At 38.5% G+C, this 19,989-nt stretch overlaps 1 long non-coding RNA gene across 1 annotated transcript; it reads right to left on the reverse strand.

Annotated features, from left to right (window-relative positions):
• Positions 1–9,930: 9,930 nt before the first annotated feature.
• On the reverse strand, positions 9,931–19,914 carry LOC118470670 (uncharacterized). The gene is made up of 4 exons (XR_004847791.2): positions 19,773–19,914; positions 15,548–15,636; positions 15,347–15,421; positions 9,931–12,046 (listed from the first exon to the last, which is right to left on the reverse strand). It is a non-coding gene; the product is annotated as an uncharacterized LOC118470670 (long non-coding RNA).
• Positions 19,915–19,989: the final 75 nt, after the last annotated feature.

The raw sequence follows: 19,989 nt of genomic DNA on the forward strand, positions 1-19,989 counted from the left end.
AGGGAATAATAAACCATCTCATCCCCAACCGCAGCAATCCAGTTGATACGCAGCAACTGGCAAACACATCAGTTACTGTATGCAACAGATAATTATTAGCTAAATTATTTTAGCCAGGCAATATCTCCACTGATGTTACGGCATGTTGTTGAGCGGCAGATGATTGGAAGTAAAAGTACAAGTGAGTGAAAGATGAGAACAAGTGCAGTTAAGTGTGACAGCAGCATAAACTGTTGAACACTCAGTGCTTTAGGTGTAATTACAATGAGTGAAGGAGTGACATTAAACCATCACTTGAACTGAAAAAATACAGAGACTTTCATAAAATGCCTTGAATATTGTAAGACTGTATCGGCATATACTACCAGTCAAAAGTTTGGACACACCTTCTCATTCAATGGTTTTAATTTATTTGTATTATTTTCTACTTGGTAGATTAATACTGCAGATTAACACTTTTTTGTTTACAACATAATTTCATATGTATTCTTTTATAGTTTTTATGTCTGCAGTATTAATCTACAATGAGGAAAATAATTAAACAAAATACATCAAATGAGAAGGTGTGTCCATACTTGTGACTGGTAGTGTGCATTTTTTAATTTTTAAAGCAAAAACAGTGTTTTCTCTTTGGACGGTATTCAGGTCCACCTTTGCACCCGTCACACAGAACTCTGTGATGTTTATTTACACGGACAAACAATTGACATTAAGTTCCTTTTAGCAACCATACCTTCTGTTTCAGAGTTTCTCTCCTTTTCCTCACTGATTTTGCTGTGCACTTGTTGAGCCTTTAGCAAACAAACTCAATGTTTTGTAAACAAAGCAAACAAACTAAAAAGTCAGTGTAGCCAAGACCTCTCTAATCAGAGTAAATGGTGTCCCATCAGACAGGCTTCTCTTTTAGATAACTCATGTAAAATGAGAAACGTTTTCTTCGTGTGTCAAGCAGCAAAAAATGTCACTTCTTTTGGTGTGACTACTGCACATGAGCACATTGCAATGTCAATGCTGGAACAATATATTGTTCAGGCCTAGTTTTGTGTCACAAAAGCCTTCAGTTTCCCATGAAGTCATTCAGGGAAACAATCATGCAAGTGAACTCTGCAGAACGACCATCACATTTACATCCATACAGTCAGAAGACAAATACTACTCTCCAAACAGCAACAATAAGCAGGGAAGAAAATAGCCACAAAACCAATTCAGCTCCTATATTACTCTAATATTTCTGTCAAAATGGGGACCTCTATATAAATCACATTATTTGTACAGCACTTTTCATACAAATAGAATGTAACACAAAGCGCTTTACAGGACAAAAAGACACAAGAAAACAATAAAAAACAATATTCCCCAAACTGCCACCTCCCACTCAAGGACTCAATAAAATGAAGGTCTCAATGAAAACTGGGACTGAAGAAGTGAGGAAACGCTATAATAAATAAATAAATAAATAAATAAATAAATGCTATGAGGAAACACAAGAGGCAAGATAAGTCAAAAACCACAAATAGCAAAATGAGACAATAACAGAAAAGCTGTATCATATGGGTCTTGACTGAGCACTATCACAGCTGTAGGGGTATTTTTATTTTGCAGTTGGTAAAGCAGAAGATAGATTATCATCACAGATGGACAGAATATTCACTGAGTAGGAAATCCTAAATAGATTAGACAATTAAGTAATTTGGACAGTTTGATAAGCTTGCTGTTTAGATTCAGTCTTTTGTATATTAGTGCATTGTGATTAACATCACCAAATGTACCGTCCAATCTCACGTGCATGACCGTGTACCGTGTCTCTGTCCATCAGTATGACTGAATAAAGCCATGGGGAACATTAACAGAAAAGTCGCATTCATCTGAATGAAGGCATATAGACAACACTACATCTCACAGGAACTGGTCTTTTTCCTTCAGTTAATCATGTTCTGAATGTTCAGAAAGTTTTCAACACCTGAGCTATCAAGGGCCAGAGGTTTATAAATTTACTAAAATGAATCAATTTATCATGAAAATTAACATTAACAGAGGTTTCATGATACAAAGAAAAGATCGAAAAGTGGACAAAAGATTAAATCCTGTGTGTTGATTCACCAGGGATAGTAATGAAAGAGGAAAGACCTTTACTGCATTATATTGCTTTATATTTTGTGACCTGGTGAATGAATTTGGTGTTTTCCTTCACATAAATGAAGACATTTCCACAAAAAAAAATAAAAATAAAACAATTAGGCACATAGGAACAAAGTGGTTCACAAAAAAAAATAAAAACTCACCAGAAGCCAGGAAATTCAGTTTATATCCTCCCCATCACCACCTCACTAAATCTGCACCTATATACACACACACATGCTACAGGTAGCAAACAGCTTACCTAGGTTGTAGGAGTTGAGTGGTTGTGCTTGGTGTGTCAGCAGCAGTAGTCGGTCTTCGTCGTCCAGGTTGAAACTTTCAGCTTCATCTTTGTGTTGGAGGTTTGCGGGTGACAGAAGAAGCAGGATGAGCCGTCTGAATTCAGCTTGGAGCAGCCAAACGCAGTGCGTCTTCCACCAACCATCCTGGAGCTAAGGTCGGTTACAGGTAAGCTTGCTAATTAACAGCAGGTGTCACAAGCTCAGTAGCTAATTGGCGCTAGAACAGTGATAAAGGCCGACGGGGGAGAAAAAAGTGGGCCGGTATTATACATTTAAACAGACCGCCTTCTCTTGAGGGGTACGTTTGTTAGAGTTACCAGTACACGCCGTCTGTCGGTCCTCTACACAGCAGATAATTTATCTGCTTTATGGTCCTTGTGTCCCACCCCCCCACCTCTCTATCTCTACCCCTCTACCTCTATCCCTCTATCTCTACCCCTCTATCTCTACCTTTCTACCTCTTCTGTCCCTCTCAACCCGCCCGGCCAGCAGGCAGATGGGTCCCCCCACATTAGAGCCGGGTTCTGCTCGAGGTTTTTTTCCCTGTTAAAAGGGTGTTTTCCTTGCCACTGTCGCCTTTTGGCTTGCTCTGGGGGTCAGGCATATGGGTTCTGTAAAGCGTCTCGAGACAATTTGACTGTAATTGGCGCTATATAAATAAAATTGAATTGAATTGAATAATTGATTTGACATGTTGGCAGCACAGGTGTTAATGGAGGCCTAAATGAGAACCACAGGGGAGTTCAATGGAGACTTAGGACGTTTCCTTAATCCTTATTTTTAATAAACTAAAAATTAACCTTCCACATGATGTGGTTTGTGTTTATGAAAATAGCAAGATGAATTGTTCAAATAGGATTACCACACGTTTTTATTGTTGTTGTCCTCTTTAGCCGCTGTAAGATTTATTTTGCAGACTTCAGCCAACATTATTTCTCCTCTCTGTCAGTGGCAAAATAATAGATTATACTACTTTCTCAGAGTGACCATGAAGGCCTCATGCAGCACAACAAATGGAGAACATGTTTTCTTAGTAATAAGAGCAGAGGTGCATAGCAATTGACAACACCGAAATGAATTTAACTCCACTTATTTGCACAGAATTTCCTGAGACAACACATTCATCATCCTACTGCCACCGGTCCATTGATCCAGTGACAGCTGTCGGTCCTCTTCTGTTCTATCTGGAAGTCATTAAGATTGCATTTATCTGCAAATCATTAAGATTACTTAGGCACCAAATTACCATGGGATTACTGAAACCACAACAAATTGTGTGTAGAAAATGAATCTGAAGAGCATCCCTTCCTTTCCTTCCCTTCCCTCTGAATATATCAGTGAACACCAGGGTGTGATTGCTCTTGTCTACTATACAAGTTTAACAAGACAGTTAAAAAATAAAAATTTAAAGCATTAAAATGAACAACAGTAGTGTGATCTTTAAGCAAGCTAATGTCAGCCTAAAATATGTCTGGTAACACTAGCTGTTCACACTCATCCCAACACAGTGTGTTATATGAATATTGTAAATTTTTTTTGTTTGTTTTTGTGAATGGTTGTACAGTGGCTTGGTGGTTAGCAGTGTCGCCTTGCAACTAGAAGATCTCCAGTTTGCCTCCGGGCCTGGGATCTTTCTACATGGAGAGTGCATGTTCTCCCTGTGCTTGTGTGGATTTTCTCCAGGTTCTCCGGCTTCCTCCCACAGTCCAAAGACATGCTGAGGTTAATTGGTGACTCTAAATTGTCTGAAGGTGTGAATATGAGTGTGATTGTTTGTCTCTATATGTAGTCCTGAAATAGACTGGTGGCCTGTCCAGGGTGTCCCCTGCCTTCGCTCCAAGTCAGTGGTGTATAGACAATGGATAGATGGAATTTATCTATTGATAAATTCTATGTGGAGTCTATGCGAATTGCGAGACTCTCAAGCGTCATGGACATCTACTGTGGCAGCTCTCTTATTTCTGATTTAAACATTTGGGTGGTTTCGACAATGTTACCACAGCAACACACCAGTAAGGCACAGCTAATGGAATATAGATATTATTAACATCCATATTCATCCCTGTGCTTTTTCCTGCAAATGTACTCCCATTGTTACTCAAGTGCTGTATCATTTTAGCGTTTCAGATAGAAATAGCTTCCTCTTTTTCTCTAATTCATTTATTTGACAGTTACGGAAGCCACAGTGGTCGTGCTTACACTCATTCTTAATCCCATTAACTTAACATTATTTAGTTATCTTTTATCTCCATCAAATGCTTTAATTTTTTATGATTACAGATGAATTATCTTGTGAAAACAGCTGATAAGCCTTACTGAAATATATTTTAGTAAAATTTTTGATTGATTTTGCAGGAATTTGAATTGCTTCTGTGAATATTTATTCCAGCACTGGTTAAGTTAGACAAAAGCTCATCTTTAATTCCATTTCCAACTACCCTTACAAAGATTTAAGTTTGTAGTTAACTGTTGCCGATGTTGCTACAAATTTGAGGAAATGTCATATTTTCATATGCAAATTTGATTTGTTACAAGGTCATGGTGGAGTTGAAGCTAACTTTGTGGGAAATGTTTCCATTAGTTATGCCCCCTGTATCTTTTAGAGGGTCACAGGGAGGACTGGACTCTATCCCACCTGACAATGGGTGAGAAGCAGGATACAACGTGGGCAACAGACAACCACTCATGCTCACAGTCGCACCAATATTTAATGTAATGTCTTTGGGCGTTGGGAAAGATTATTAAAACTACAACGATTGTCAGTTTACAGCAAACCTGCTATAACTTCTCCACAAAGTGACCTAGAAGTCTTCTGGATATTTGCCACAGATCTAATTTGCTCATGAAGAAGGTTAGCACTACTGACAAACTATGATGGCCATGTTTGCAGTAGTGTTAAACTATTCTTTATCGTTAGAATGTTCCTGGAAGTTTGCCACTAGTTGGCAAAACTGGCAAACTAGTGTCTTTGCAGCAAATCATATACAAATCTTCTCCAAATATTTTGCTTTTTAAGGTATTTACCACAGTCTAATATGACTGATTTAACTGTCCCATTGTACAGCACGTAATTGCATTTGTCAATTTCAAATATGACCAGAAGCACATTAGTCCACACAGTGGTTGAATTTCTCTCAAAATATTTATTATTTAACAATTGTCTGCCATAAGCCATAGTAGTCCAATGAAGGAAAATGTTCGAGAGTCTAAGAATCAGACTCAATAACACAATTTTATCTCCAGGCAAATGTAATAAAAATCCATAACATGTTTCTTACCATGGCATGAGCTACCCCTGACCAAAATCTGTCACTGCAGCAAATGTACTCTACATAAATATATATAAAATAGTTTTTTAACACGACTAACCTATGACAGTACAAATATCTCCATGAGAAAGAAGCTGTCTAGGTGGTTTTGAGGTGCTTTAGAAATGCTTGTGAGGCTGTGAATAAGATACCACAAGCTTCACATCAATGTAGGCTGACATTTAATGAGTCAGTCATCTCCACCGTCTTTCAGCTTCTAAAAGCTTGACCTTTGTTCACACTGATGTCTCTGACAGCCACATGGAAGGCTGTATTATTATCTTTAATGCTCATGAGTGAGTGTGCTGCCTTGCTAAAGTGAAGCCTTGGGAGCAGTTTATCTTCAGTGTCAACTTTATTCACTCCAGCCATCGACTGAGGTCAGCTCTCTCATAACCATTCCGATGATTTTTTTCACTAATTGTTCCACTCTTGTTTGTATATCAGCATTTTCAATAATTTAGTCTCTTATAGGTCCCCTGCAACAATAAAGTTCTGCATGGCTTGACAGTGACTCTCAACCACTTGGCATACAGACAAGTGAAATAACCTTTAATTGTCTAGAGAGAGAACAGTGTATCCGTGTCTGAGTTGGATTACAGTGTAGCCTGCACTTCTTACCAGTGATATAATCTGTACAAAATATACAACAAGAAAAGCAGTCAGAGAGTGCAGTAGTCATCAAGAATCATGTGATCATCAGCAGGCAGCTGACGTAGTGTTCACTTGTTGTCATAGTTACAGTGAAGCCCTGCTATCTCGCAATGGTACAGAAATTTTTAACAAATCCATGGATCCAGACTATAAGCCGCATCACTGCCAAAATCTAATCTTGGTCTTTGTGCCATTTCTGACCTTCCCTGAAAATTTCATCCAAATCCGTTTGTCCATTTTTGAGGGTTCCTTCTCCAGACGGCATGTTTCAGCTCCTTCCACAGATGTTCAATAGGATTTAGATTAGGGCTCATAGAAGGCCACTTCAGAATAGTCCAATGTGTTCCTCTTAGCCATTCTTGGCTGTTTTTAGTTGTATGTTTTGACTCATTATCCTGTTGCAAGACCCATGACCTGCGACTGAGACCAAGCTTTCTGATACTGGGCAGCACATTTCTCTCTAGAATACCTTGATAGTCATGAGATTTCATTGTAACCTGCACAGATTCCAGACACCCTGTACCAGATGCAGCAAAGCAGCCCCAGAACATAACAGAGCCTCCTCCATGTTTCACAGTAGGGACAGTGTTCTTTTCTTGATATGCTTCATTTCTGCGTCTGTGAACATAGAGCTGATGTGCCTTGCCAAAAAGTTCCAGTTTTGTCTCGTCTGTCCATAGGACATTCTCATAGAAGCTTTGTGGCTTGTCAACATGCAGTTTGGCAAATTCCAGTCTGGCTTTTTATGATTTGTTTTCAACAATGGTGTCCTCCTTGGTTGTCTCCCATGAAGTCCACTTTGGCTCAAACAACGATGGATGGTGCGATCTGACACTGATGTACCTTGACCTTGGAGTTCACCTTTAATGTCTTTAGAGGTTGTTCTGGACTCTTCTGTTACCATTCGTATTATCCATCTCTTCCATTTGTCATCAGTTTTCCTCCTGTGGCCACGTCCAGGGAGGTTGGCTACAGTCCCATGGATCTTAAATTTCTGAATAATATGTGCAACTGTAGTCACAGGAACATCAAGCTGCTTGGAGATGGTCTTATAGCCTTTACCTTTAACATGCTTGTCTATAATTTTCTTTCTAATCTCCTGAGACAACTCTCTCCTTTGCTTCCTCTGGTCCATGTTTAGTGTGGTACACACCATGTCACCAAACAGCACAGTGACTACTGTAACCCTATAAATAGGCTGACTGATTGATTACAAGTTTGTAGACACCTGTGATGCTAATTAGAGGACACACCTTGATTGAACATGTCCTTATGGTCAGATTATTTTCAGTCTTTTCTAGGGGTAACATCATTTTTGTCCAGGCCTGTTTCATGAGTTTGTTTTTTAAAATAATTCTGTTAAACCACAGTTCAAAAGCAATGTCTGATTTTCATTGGTTAATTTTCATAGAATTTTTATTTATTATTACTTTTGTCAGATTCAAATTATTTCTGTGACCATTGTGGGTTTTTCTTTCGTTAACCGAGGGATACCAACAATTTTGTCCACGTGTGAAGCTGAACAACATCCTGTCAATCCTGTGCTCTCTCTCTCCAAATATACCATAAAAAAAAACCCTTCATCTGTATCTATTACATACAAGCTATTTTATACAGTTCAGTCATATATTTTGTCAATACTATATACCATCGTCAAGACTGATGTGATTTTTTTTTCATAGAAGCGTTGTCAGTGTCCCTTCAAATATATGGCTTGAAACTGGACAACCCAGCAGCAGCAGCAGCAGCATCTTTAGACCTGGACATCTGAGGCCACTGCCCCAAATGTTTTATGAATAGCCCTGGATGTCACAAAAAGGCTAACTGAGGTGGAGGAAGAGTTATCTCCTGTTGCTGCAGCAGCAGATGAGTCAGGATGTGAGAGTGCCGCTGCTTCATCTACAAGCTCAGGTTGGTGAAGACGAGTGCACTGTAGCTCATCTAGATGTAAATCATCATAAATAAAACTCATTCCAATGCACACCTGGCCACCTCACTTGGCGGACCAGTGTGTGGCAGCACACTGTTTGAGAACCACTCGTCCAGCTTGCCTGCTTTCTATCTGTGATATTAATGTGGGACACAGGTTAAGCACAAAGAGAAAGTAGGATGACCTTCATCTGCCTTTGTAGAATCCAGTCGATAAGTCTTCATTTCCTCTGAAGCCTATGTAAAAAGCATACATCCATGCAAGGTCACAGTTCTTATTTGTTCTTGCTATTTCTGCTGAAAAAGAATAATACCAACTGCAAATAATATGTTCATCGTGTTATTGATTTCATGCTGTGAAATCCAGCTCATGTACCTGCGTAAGGTGGCTCACGCCTTATATTTACTATCGAGTGAAAACCTAAAGGTTTGAGGCCAAGCCCCCAGTGTTTCATGATCCTGACAACATCTCTGCTATCCAGCCTTTGTTTACTCTAATTTGCTTTCCCTACTTTGATGACACCTTGCAGTATTGTCTCATTTACAGAGCCTCGGCTCAGCTCGGCAGTTTTTATTGGGGACGATACCGCTGGTCCCTGGTGCACGCTGGTTTTCAGCCATTAGTTCAGGTACTGTAACCTTGCAGGTATATATTTTACCTCAAGGGTTTTGTCAAGGCAAGCTTTTGTGTCCTTGTTGTTAATTAGCCAGCTTGTTTAATGTACAAGTAAAAATAACGCTTGAATTGCCCCCATTCACGTGTAGTTTCTGCTCCGGTACATACAGTGTTGAGATAATTTGTTTGCTGGGAAAATAGGAAGTGTTAATTTTTAAAACATGCAAAAGGATTCAACTCAGTGAAAAATAGTAGATTATTCAGCAAATATGTAAAATTTAACATTATGGTAGGACAATGACCGATAATAATTAATTAAATACAAGCACAAGCTATCAGTGCGGCTTTTAGGGGCATAAGACATGTACAATGCAGGATTAGTCTGATTCATGTGGACTGACTCATGTGCTGACTTGATACCAAATCAAGAGAAAAAATAGAATTTTCCAAAACTGCAGCGTTTTTTGTTTGTTTGTTTTATTGTGTAGATATACACTAACATTCAAAAGTTTGGGGTCACGGAGGCAATTTCATGTTTTCCATGAAAACTCACACTTATTATTCATATGCTAACATAATTGCACAATGGTTTCTAATCATCAATCAGCCTTTCAACATGATTAGCTAACACAATGTAGCATTAGAACACAGGAGTGATGGTTGCTGGAAATGTTCCTCTGTATCCCTATGGAGATATTCCATTAAAAATCAGCCATTTCCAGCTAGAATAGTCATTTACCACATTCACAATGTCTAGACTGTATTTCTGGTTCATTTAATGTTATCTTCATTGAAAAAAACTGCCTTTCTTTCAAAAATAAGGACATTTCTAAGTGACCCCAAACTCTCGAACAACAGTGTAACTAAAATTAAGATATTAGAATTATATGTATGCAGTTTCTGGTCATACCTCTGCATTATTGTGTCAGTTACAGCTGCTACCTCAAGGTTTGTGAGTCAAATCCCAATGTAAAAATTGCTAAAATTGTAAATTGTGAAAGTCACGAACTGGCTAATGTTTAGATTAGATTTTTTTTATTCGGCACATACACATGCAGCATGGTTTTATAAATACAACATGTTAAAATAGGTAATACAAGAAATACAAACAGGTAAAATGGTATTATTTATGTAATGTACACAGTGCAAGAGGTAGCGGATGTGCATTCAGACTGAGAATGTGCAGTCTGTGTAATGTTGCAATATTTACAGTTATGTGTTCATAGACCTTGTTTGTCAGGCGCTGACTATAGTTTCTTTAACCTCTCACTAGATCAATGAAAATGAAGTTTTTTAATTTGTTATTGTGTTCATATGGTTTTTTCAAAGTAGCTATATCATGAGTGAAAAGAAGGTTTCAACACGTATAACTTATTTTCTCCAATGTTACAACTAATGTATGCTAAGTGATGTTTGAGCACAGTTGAGCTGATGTGCTTAAGCTGCAGCTAGCAGGTGGAGAGAGAGGCAGAGACTTCATAGATCTGACAATATTCGATAGATAGAGATTATATTCTTTGAAATAAACTTCTAAATATGTAGCTTTGAGGCACGGGGATGAATTTTTAAGGGTTTAATCAATGAACAGAGAGGAACTTTAGGAGTCAACTTTTACTGATTGCACCTTTATTGCATCCAAAGATTGTGGTTCAGGGTATTAAGGACTGAACCCTGAAGCGTGACCACTGAAACCAATTGCACCTGCAGTTATTACACTGAGAGAAATATGAGATATCCTGATGGCTCAGAGCTGCCATTATTTAACTGCGATATCCATGCAGTTCCAGTGCTGTGTCTCATTTCACTGTACACTTTGCATAAACTAAAACAGTCCAAAGAAAAGATTTATACAGAGAAGCAGTTGTTGTGTTTTTTTTTTTTTTCTTTTTTGTGAGTAGCCTCTGTCTCAGATGAGTGCATTTGATGGTTTGTCACTTTATCTGCCTGGGAAGAGATTGCCTCTTAATCTACAATGATTTCTCAAGCATACAAGAGCAGACTGGCAGGTGTAAACATTATGACGAGGCTGTTCATCCGCCTTTCCGTTGTGAAGCTGCACTCTGCTGCTGGGACAAGTGAGGTCCTCGTGGCTTCAGACTATGGGTGAGTAAGAAATGGGTTTGGGAATAAATATGTTATGACCCGAAGGCAACGTTTCTTGGAGAAAAGTTTACTTCTATGTTTACTTGCCTTCAATCAGGTGACACTGGACACACAGAGATGTGAAGATAAACCATGATGTTATAGATGATAGTACCAGCATACAACCTAATAAAACACGACTCTTGATTTTACTGTTCGCTGTTTTTAACCATCACTTTTTGAACAATTTAATGTTATTTTCCAGATTTTCCGTTTTGTTAAATTACAGATAATATCTAGCAAAATCACAGAATAACTGTAAAAACAAGACAAACACTCATTAAGGATTAAATATGGTCTTTTTTTAACTATTGTACAGATTCCTTAGTTAAATTGGAATTATCTAGTAAAACCACATTAAAAAATATTGATCTATGTGTTGATTGTAAAAAAAAAGAAAAAAAACAGGAAAAGTCTTTGCTGTCCATATCAAACATTTGTATTTTTTTTTTAAACGAATATTAATTTGTTCTTATACTGTATTTAAATCAGCTAAAATGTATAATTATTTGACAGATATCAGCCGTTTTTGAACACTGCAGTATTCCACTGTGTTTTAATGTATTTTTTCTGACACCCCTGTTGAGAGATTTTCAGGTTTGTACAGATTTTATTTTTTTTTTTATAGTATATTGAAGCCTTGTTTACCATTTCGTATTGGGCTTTACAGAGCCGGTTGCAGCAGTATACCTGGCGCTGATGAAAAGGTTTCCCCTCCTCAGCCTCACTCTGTCTCCAGGAGTTTCAATTTAAAATTCCACTCATGATTTTGAGCTCGAGTTATGCCATCGATTAGCAAGTTAAAAGTGACTATGTTGGCATGTTTTGTAGCTTTTAGCACACTTGACAGTTGTGGTACATTAGATTAGCTGTGGAGTGGAAAGCTCGGATGCCCTGCAGTTGGTATGGGGTATCCTCATGGAGGAAACAACTCAACAGCTGCAGTCGTCCTTGAGAAGATAACCCAGCACGAGCAGCTGAAACACAGAGGCAGAGGAGACATTTTATAATGACGATGAGAGAAAATGAAATACAGCATGTTGTAGGTAATAAGGAAATGGACTGGCCCTGAATTATAATACATGCAGCCATACTTGTGTGGCTTCATCGAACGGCTGGAGGATTTGATCGCAATAAGATGAATTACATTAACATATAAGTCAGGAATATAGTCTTCCTCTTTTCCCAAGCAGGGGACACACATTCTCCTCTGATCGCTGTTTGGACTGTGGCTTTCTCAGCTCTGAGGTTTTTTCTAGTAGAGATTAGAATGTGGTTCAGTGAGCTATGCACAAATTTCAGTTGTGATGGTGCCAACCTCTTCAGTTTGGGTTTTATTGTCTGTGTGCCTAAAGTCAGCCCACATCACATCTCCTGAGATGATACCCTGACATACTTACCCATTCAACTCCTCCTTCCACAAAGCCCCACTGCCTCCCCCAGGAGATGCATGGATGAGCAAGCTTATTCTCCTCGTGGGGTGTTCCCCATGCATGACTGATGTTTAGATTAATATCCTTGACTGATTCCTGCTCTGCGGTGAAGAGAGGAGTAGGCCTATCAGAGCACAGCCGCCCCCTCAGGAGTCCATTGATTTTCGCACTATTCTGACAAACATAAACCCGGACACACAAAATACTTTATTTGTTGTGCGTATAGATGCCATCACCGCAGGCCCAGCTGTCCACATCTGCTCTTTTTGTCCTTCGTGTATGCTGGGATAACCGAGGCTGCTGCCAGGTATTTATGTCGACCAGATTCTCTTGGAAATTTGTTATTTAAATGTATGCAATATATAAATGATGAAAATACACAGAAATGCAAATTTGACAGACTGAATTATATTATTCTGCTCTGTAATTTGAAACCCAAATACAGCTTATTCTGCAGCACACAGGAAAAAAAATGATTAGATATTAATTTAAAGAAAACCAAAGCAACAATGAGAAGCACAATTAAAGGAAATGGATATAAATTGAGTGAGAATTTGTGCTGAACTATAACGATGCACATTAATTTATATATAATATAAGTTCTGACAGATTGGCAGCTGCACAGTGTTGATTCGGCTCCAAGCTCCTTTGTATTTGCAATATGAAAATAATACTTTGACAAGTTTTCAGTCTTTTATATGGGTGCACATTGAACAGCTGAAGACTCTCAACTATAAAAGCAATTGGTTTGTATTTAAGAAGGTTGGGATTTGCAGTGAAGTGGAGCTTTTTTCAAATATCCTCCAAGAAGCCTCATGTGGAATGAATGCTGAAATCCACACAGGGAGGAAAAATGGTAACATCGCCCCCTGGTGACACAGTCAGCGCTGAGAAACAGCCGGTCCTACTCAAAGAGTATTGCTGTAAAAATCAATTTAAAATGAAAAATCACTTTGTTAAGAAAGTGATATTATATGTTTGGGGTTGGGTTTTATCCCGAGTCCAGTCAGAAGCTTAGAGTGCACAGAACAGCAAAGGATACACACTGCAAATAGCACTTACAAGTGTGATACAGGATTTTGTGCATCTCCCTTTCTGTGTGTTTGTGTCGGACATAATCCATTTTATATTTGAACATGGGGTTGATTCAGTTGTGACAACATTTGGCTCATAATTTTTGCAGAATGGAGTGCTGGAGAGTAGAACTAGCTTTGAATCTCGATGCTTCTGGGTTGCTTAAAACTGAAAAGCAGCTCTGTAGGAGCTAAAGAATTGAGACAGTTTTAACAGATAATTTTCCTCAATTGTGGATATAAACAGCCACCAGTAATCAGTGATCAAATCCACATATTCTTAAGCCACTGATAGTTCATATTGTTACAAAGACTGAGGGAGGTTGGGAAGATCCAGTGTTCAACACAGCAAAAATAAGTATGAGGTTAATATGTGAAAAGAGCTGTTGACCAAAGATATTGCACTCATATTTCTCCTTAGGCAGACATCTTCTGTTTCTCTCTTGAAAAGCAATCCAGCCTTGAACCTATACAAACAAACATAAAGCACATTAAAAATCTCTGTGTAATGGGAGCTCTGCTGCTGTGTTTCCTCCCACCAGTTGTTCTGTCTCACTCTTCTCGGTTTTCAGCTAACTGGCCTCTTTTAACCAGGCCTAAAGGGTTTTTGAGTTCGCTAAGTTGCTCCTATCTGGCAGTTGCTTTCTTAAAGAGTTCAGCATCTCGAGCCAGGGGAGCAGCTCACTCTTTATCCCTCAGGATCACGTGCGAGGAGGCCGGTTGATCTTTAGCCCTGCTTCTGCTCCTCTCCACATCCCGAAGCCAGGCCTGGACTTTATGGCTTGCAAACTGAGTCAGAGTTTTTTCCCTTATGGGACTCAGGGAACATACTGCATTACCCTTTTGAAAATGCTGAAAATGGGGTCCAGTTTATTTTTCTGGGCAGCAGCGTGAGTGAGGGATGAGAGAGAGCCTGCTGAGCCACTTTATCAAATGTCAGCGGGTTCTCTAGTTCCTGAATAGAGGCCTGATTCAGTGAGCAACCTGTTTACAGTCGTCCATATTGATTACAATGATTTCAAACAGCTTTAATGACTCTTTTCTACTGGTAAAATAGGAGTCAGAAGAGCCAAATCAGCTTTATTTATATGGCTGATTTAAAACTGACCTGAGTTGACCAATATGCTGTGTATGTTATAAGAAAATCAACAACCGAAATACATAACCGTTCAAAAGTTTGGGGTCACCCAGACAATTTCATGTTTTCCATGAAAACTCACACTTTTATTCATTTGCTAACATAACTGCACAAGTGTTTTCTAATCATCAATTAGCCTTTCAACATGATTAGTTAACACAATGCAGCATTAGAACACAGGAGTGATGGTTGCTGGAAATGTTCCTCTGCATCCCTATGGAGATATTCCATTAAAAATCAGTCGTTTCCAGCTAGAATAGTCATTTACCACATTAACAATGTCTAGACTGTATATATGATTAATTTAATGCTATCTTCATTGAAAACAAAAAGTTTTCTTTCAAAAATTAAGACATTTCTAAATGACCCCAAACTTTTGAACGGTAGTGTATGTGCAAAAAAGCAACACAAAAAGCCCAGTACGGTACCTTAATTGTGTTCCATGTGTTTCTTCTGTTTTTCTTCTGAGTTTGTCCTTGTATGCATGAGAGTCATCTAATGACCTGCTGCAGTACTTACACCCCAACTCGTCCCTCCACTCCTTGCTAGATTGTTCTGCCTACTTCTTTGGTAATGTTGTTAGCCAAACTCTCTGTGTAGTATTTGCTTTCTTGTGTTTGCTCCCGGTCTAACCTGCAGTTTCCTGGTACCTCAGGTTCCAGCCTCCTCCGGTCGTCTCCTGTCCAGCTCCCACTGCCAAGCTGCAGCCTGTAACTCACACAAACACCACATTGACCTCCTCCACCTCTCAGCGGTCAGTCAGTCTCCCACCACACTCAGAGCTGCCAGTCATCGGATGCCCCGCACTCCAAGATTCCCACGCCAGTCACTCACCTGTAACAGCCGGCTCGTCTCCATTACCCAGCCCGTTGCCTTTTAGCTGTCCATCCGACTCTGTGTTCTGCTTTTTGGGCACAGAATAGCTGTAATACATGATAAATACAGGATAGAATAAAATGAAATAAATACTACAAAAGCAAGACAGAGCAGAATAATAACTTGCAGCATCAATTCGGTCTAAAATGAAAAGAAACCACTGAACCACTGTATATAATGTATGTCACATAGCTATTAGTATTGCACTCCATCATCCGCCTACCTCATGAATTAAAAAGTATCAATAATCCTGTAGTTATTGCTAATAACTGTATATATTCCTGTCATTAGAATCTTCACACTTTGCACTAAACTTCTGGTTCACTCTAAACATGCTCTTTTATGCATGTCTTTAGCTGTACAGCGCATTTAAACGCAAATGTTCTTTTCTTTAACTTGTTGTCCTTATTTAAATGCATGGGTGTATTTGTGTACTTTAAGAGTAAATAAATAATTTTTAAAAATAGTCAAATTATTTGTATATGTACACATCCTTGCCCAGTCAAGCTGATTCTGGTTTAATTTCTAAAATTAGTATGAATTACTAAAATATTATCATTACTTTTTATAAGAATATAACAACAAAAATAAAAACTAATTCAATAAAATATTAGAAATGTGAATAAACAGTTTGCTTCTGTTTTTTTTTTTGTTGAAAAGACAATATTTTAGTAATTAGAATGAAACAAACAAAGTTCATTCTGAAATAAGGCTGAAAGATAGGAACACTAGTTTCCTCCCTGTGGGGAAAAACATCCTGAGTCTAGTAGATGGTTTCATACAGGTACTGAGATTGCATTTCCACTCATGCATGTTGCTTCTACATTATTTTCTAACTCACCTGTTTTGTTTCTCATGAGGTCTCTCTGTGCACTCATCAGTGAGTTATGTCACTAAGAAATCATCATTCGTCATTAAACTCTTATTTATGTTTCTCCAAAGCCTCAGTTTCTCCACTACCAGTACAAAACTAATTTTAATTCTATGCTATTCCATCACTCTGCACAATGAAACGGTTTTGGCCACCATTTCAACATTTCACCATAGACTGATTTGCACTCAGAATCCTGGACCTGCTTTCAAACAAGTCCTGCGCTACACTGAATGCTACACACAGCCCCGTACTAATGGAATTATGTCAGCTTGTTGTTATTTCAAAAACCAAGCAGTAGCCAACCAAAGCAGGCGCTTTGGGAGAAAAAAAGTAGTTGCACCCCAAAGCTTTTTCACTTGTCTTCCCTTATGAGTCCATGTTAGTTCAGTCCCGGCAGCCTCGTCCAATCCATCCTATCTCCCTGTGAGTGTTTGTGGAAAAATATTTGCTATACTTAAGAGCATTCCAAACCAATTAGTGTGGAGAGTGCACACGTCACTACCCCCTACAACGATGGAAACACACTGCCAAACAAGGATGAAGGAAGCCAGCTTACAAATTGGTTCTCCGTGGACTCTGATATTGGCAAGTATGTTTTGTGATTCACTTCTGTCAGACTTCACTGCCTTTTCCTCATTCTTAATGAAGAGATTTCAAAGGAAATATTTGGATTCAGTTATAATCCAAGTCATAGAGTCTTCTTATTGCTGTGGTCCTTGATCATTTTTGTCCATAGTTAAGAGGATACATGGGATGCCATAACCTTCAGTTATTATTTTTTTTTTTGGTGTTGCACATTTCTAAGGATTAAGAAAACTAATTAAAAGACTCAATGAATAACAAATCTATTGATCGCTATGATGCTTTTTTTTCCCTAAAAGTAATGAAAATCTCCCACACTGCTTATTATCTGACACTATTCATTTGGAGAGACACCTTGCCATTAAACTGTAATGGGTATGGATACTGAAGTACAAAATCATGATTAACCATTGAAATTATCTGCAGTGTATCATATATAACCAAAACTTTTTTTTTTATATTAAAATGGAAAAAGTTTGTCCTGAATGCGTCACTATAAAGAAACATCAAGGGATCAAACTCTCATTCGATTCCCAGCTGGGGTCCATTTGCTGCATTTCATCCCCCTACTTTCTTTCCCCACATTTCCAGTCTCTCTTCTCTGCCACTATTACATAAAGGCAAAAAAAAGCCCCTCAAAATGATCTTTAAAGAAAATGTTTTGCAATTGACTTGATGGTGAATGCTTAAAGAAAATGGTTACCAAAGTTAAAAGTTTTCCTCAAATGTTACCATTACCACATATATAATTTCAAAAGCAATAACTTGAGGTCCCCATAAATGTCTGTGTTGCCGTGTTGTCATCTGTGGAGATGTATGCGCATCTTGTTCAATGGTGCCAGGGAAGTACAAATATTTTATGCACGTGTTTTTAGATGCCGCGCTGAAAACTGTTGAAATACTAGGAGAACTTTTTGTTATTTTACATCTATCTGAAGAAGCACAGGGCTTTAACAAGGTCTGAACTGTGCCTGTATTATGCAGCAGCAGTGTCAATAAATATTCTAATTAAATAAGTGTAACTGGCTTACTATACATCAGTGACTCATAAACGTCTTATTGAATTCATACATGACAGCTAGTTAAATACAGAATGAAACTCTTTCTTCTAATAATTGGTCCCAAGAACCCCATCTGAGAATATTTTTATGAATTGCATAGAAGTGAGTAACAGTCTTTACCATAGAGCTCTCCCTGTGGGGGAGGAAACCTAATCAAAAGGACGATTATTATTTCAATATAGTCACATTACTCCTACATGTGGAGAAATGGAAGTCACTGATGTATGCTGGTGAAGCAGTGGAGGGTTAGAACGGAAAACCTCACTGTGTCTGTATTCACTGGCAATTTGCTGTGTTCCTCAAATGCAACAAGAAGCAGTAATGGAAGTTTCCGGATTTTTCCTGAACGCACCACCCCTTAGCATCACGTGTGGTGCGGCTCCTCTATGCTGGAGTACTGGCTTCCTTTGTCCCCTCAGCTTTGACTCTCAGGCAGGGGACACCATGTATTGCCTCAGATTAACAAAAACTATGAGCGTTTTATCAGTTATTCTCCCACCAAGTTGCACATTTGAAGATTCATGAATAATATCTGTTAATATCATTAGTGTTCTTATACTTAAGAACTGAGGTCTAACAGTTAATGTCTGTATCTCTCTTGACTAATTGGTCTGGCAATTCAGCAAGTATTAAACTTTCTTTTGCAATTGGTAGACCAGTTTGTAGACTGAGGACTTTATCTTGAGCCTGTTTCACACGTGCGGTACGTAACAGCTTCATCAGCCTGTTAAAGGGATGGCATTCTGTCATTCTGACATGTCACTTTATGTTAATGCTCCTTACACTTTACACACTTAAGACACTTTACACTAGACACCTCACACAAACACTTTTAGAAACTCGCATTTTGTACTTTGTTTTTTTGTACTTTGTATTGCTATTTCTAATGTACTACTAACCTCTCTGTAATTGTGCATATTCCACTTACCTTTGTTTATTGTATATTGTTTATTGTACTCTGCCAAAACAATTTCCTCCAGGATGAATAAAGTAGACCTTATCTTATCTTGGTGACTCATTCAGACATATCCACCACATGATAGAGTGAGCCATAGTACAATATTATGCTATATTTGTCATACATGTGACACTGGACAGCAAATCAAGCAATGTGTAATATATAATGACGCACTTACATACAGAATAATTAATCTAAACTAATAGCAGTTTTTGAAACTGTCTAAATAATTAACTGGCTAGTTTATTTATGATTTCCCTAATCACTGACAACTCATGTTTTGTCTACTTTATTAAGCTGTTTATGAATTACTTTATAAATGATCCCATTTATAAAAGGGGACATTTTATTTATAACTGTTTATGAAGTGATCTGCACTGCTGTTTCAATGTACATATGGATCATGCAGCTGTAGAGGAAAGACTCCTACAAACAGCTGGAAGCAACTAAACTTCAGCTCCTGTTAACAGATTACATCCATTATTGATACATCTCATGAATCTGCCCTTTTACGATATTTCAGTTTATAAAAGATCTGAAATTATAGGGCAGAAAGTGAATGAGATTTAGGCAAATAAACTGTCTTTTGCTCTTTGTGATTAATCTGGGCCAATATAGGTGTTGAAATGTTTAAAAAAAAAAAAAAATCACTTCCCACAACTCGGTTAACCTGTACCATGTCAACATTTTAATGCTACTAGCTCCTACCTGTTGAAAAGTGACCAGGGTGGCTGGGGCTTCAGATAGGTCTCCAACCTGCGAGGCTAAACTCCGGGTTCCCGTTAACCCTTTACTTCAGTAAAGCTTGGTGAAGGTAGGCTGGGTAGCTAAGCTAGCTGCTACCTATCCGGTGTCGGCGCTGTTGCTAACGCGTGCTAACCGAAGCTCCGGTACACCGCTTTGAAGCCTGACGTGACTGGGAGCC

The sequence above is a fragment of the Amphiprion ocellaris genome, chromosome 14 (assembly GCF_022539595.1).
Source record: "Amphiprion ocellaris isolate individual 3 ecotype Okinawa chromosome 14, ASM2253959v1, whole genome shotgun sequence".
NCBI lineage: Eukaryota > Metazoa > Chordata > Actinopteri > Pomacentridae > Amphiprion > Amphiprion ocellaris.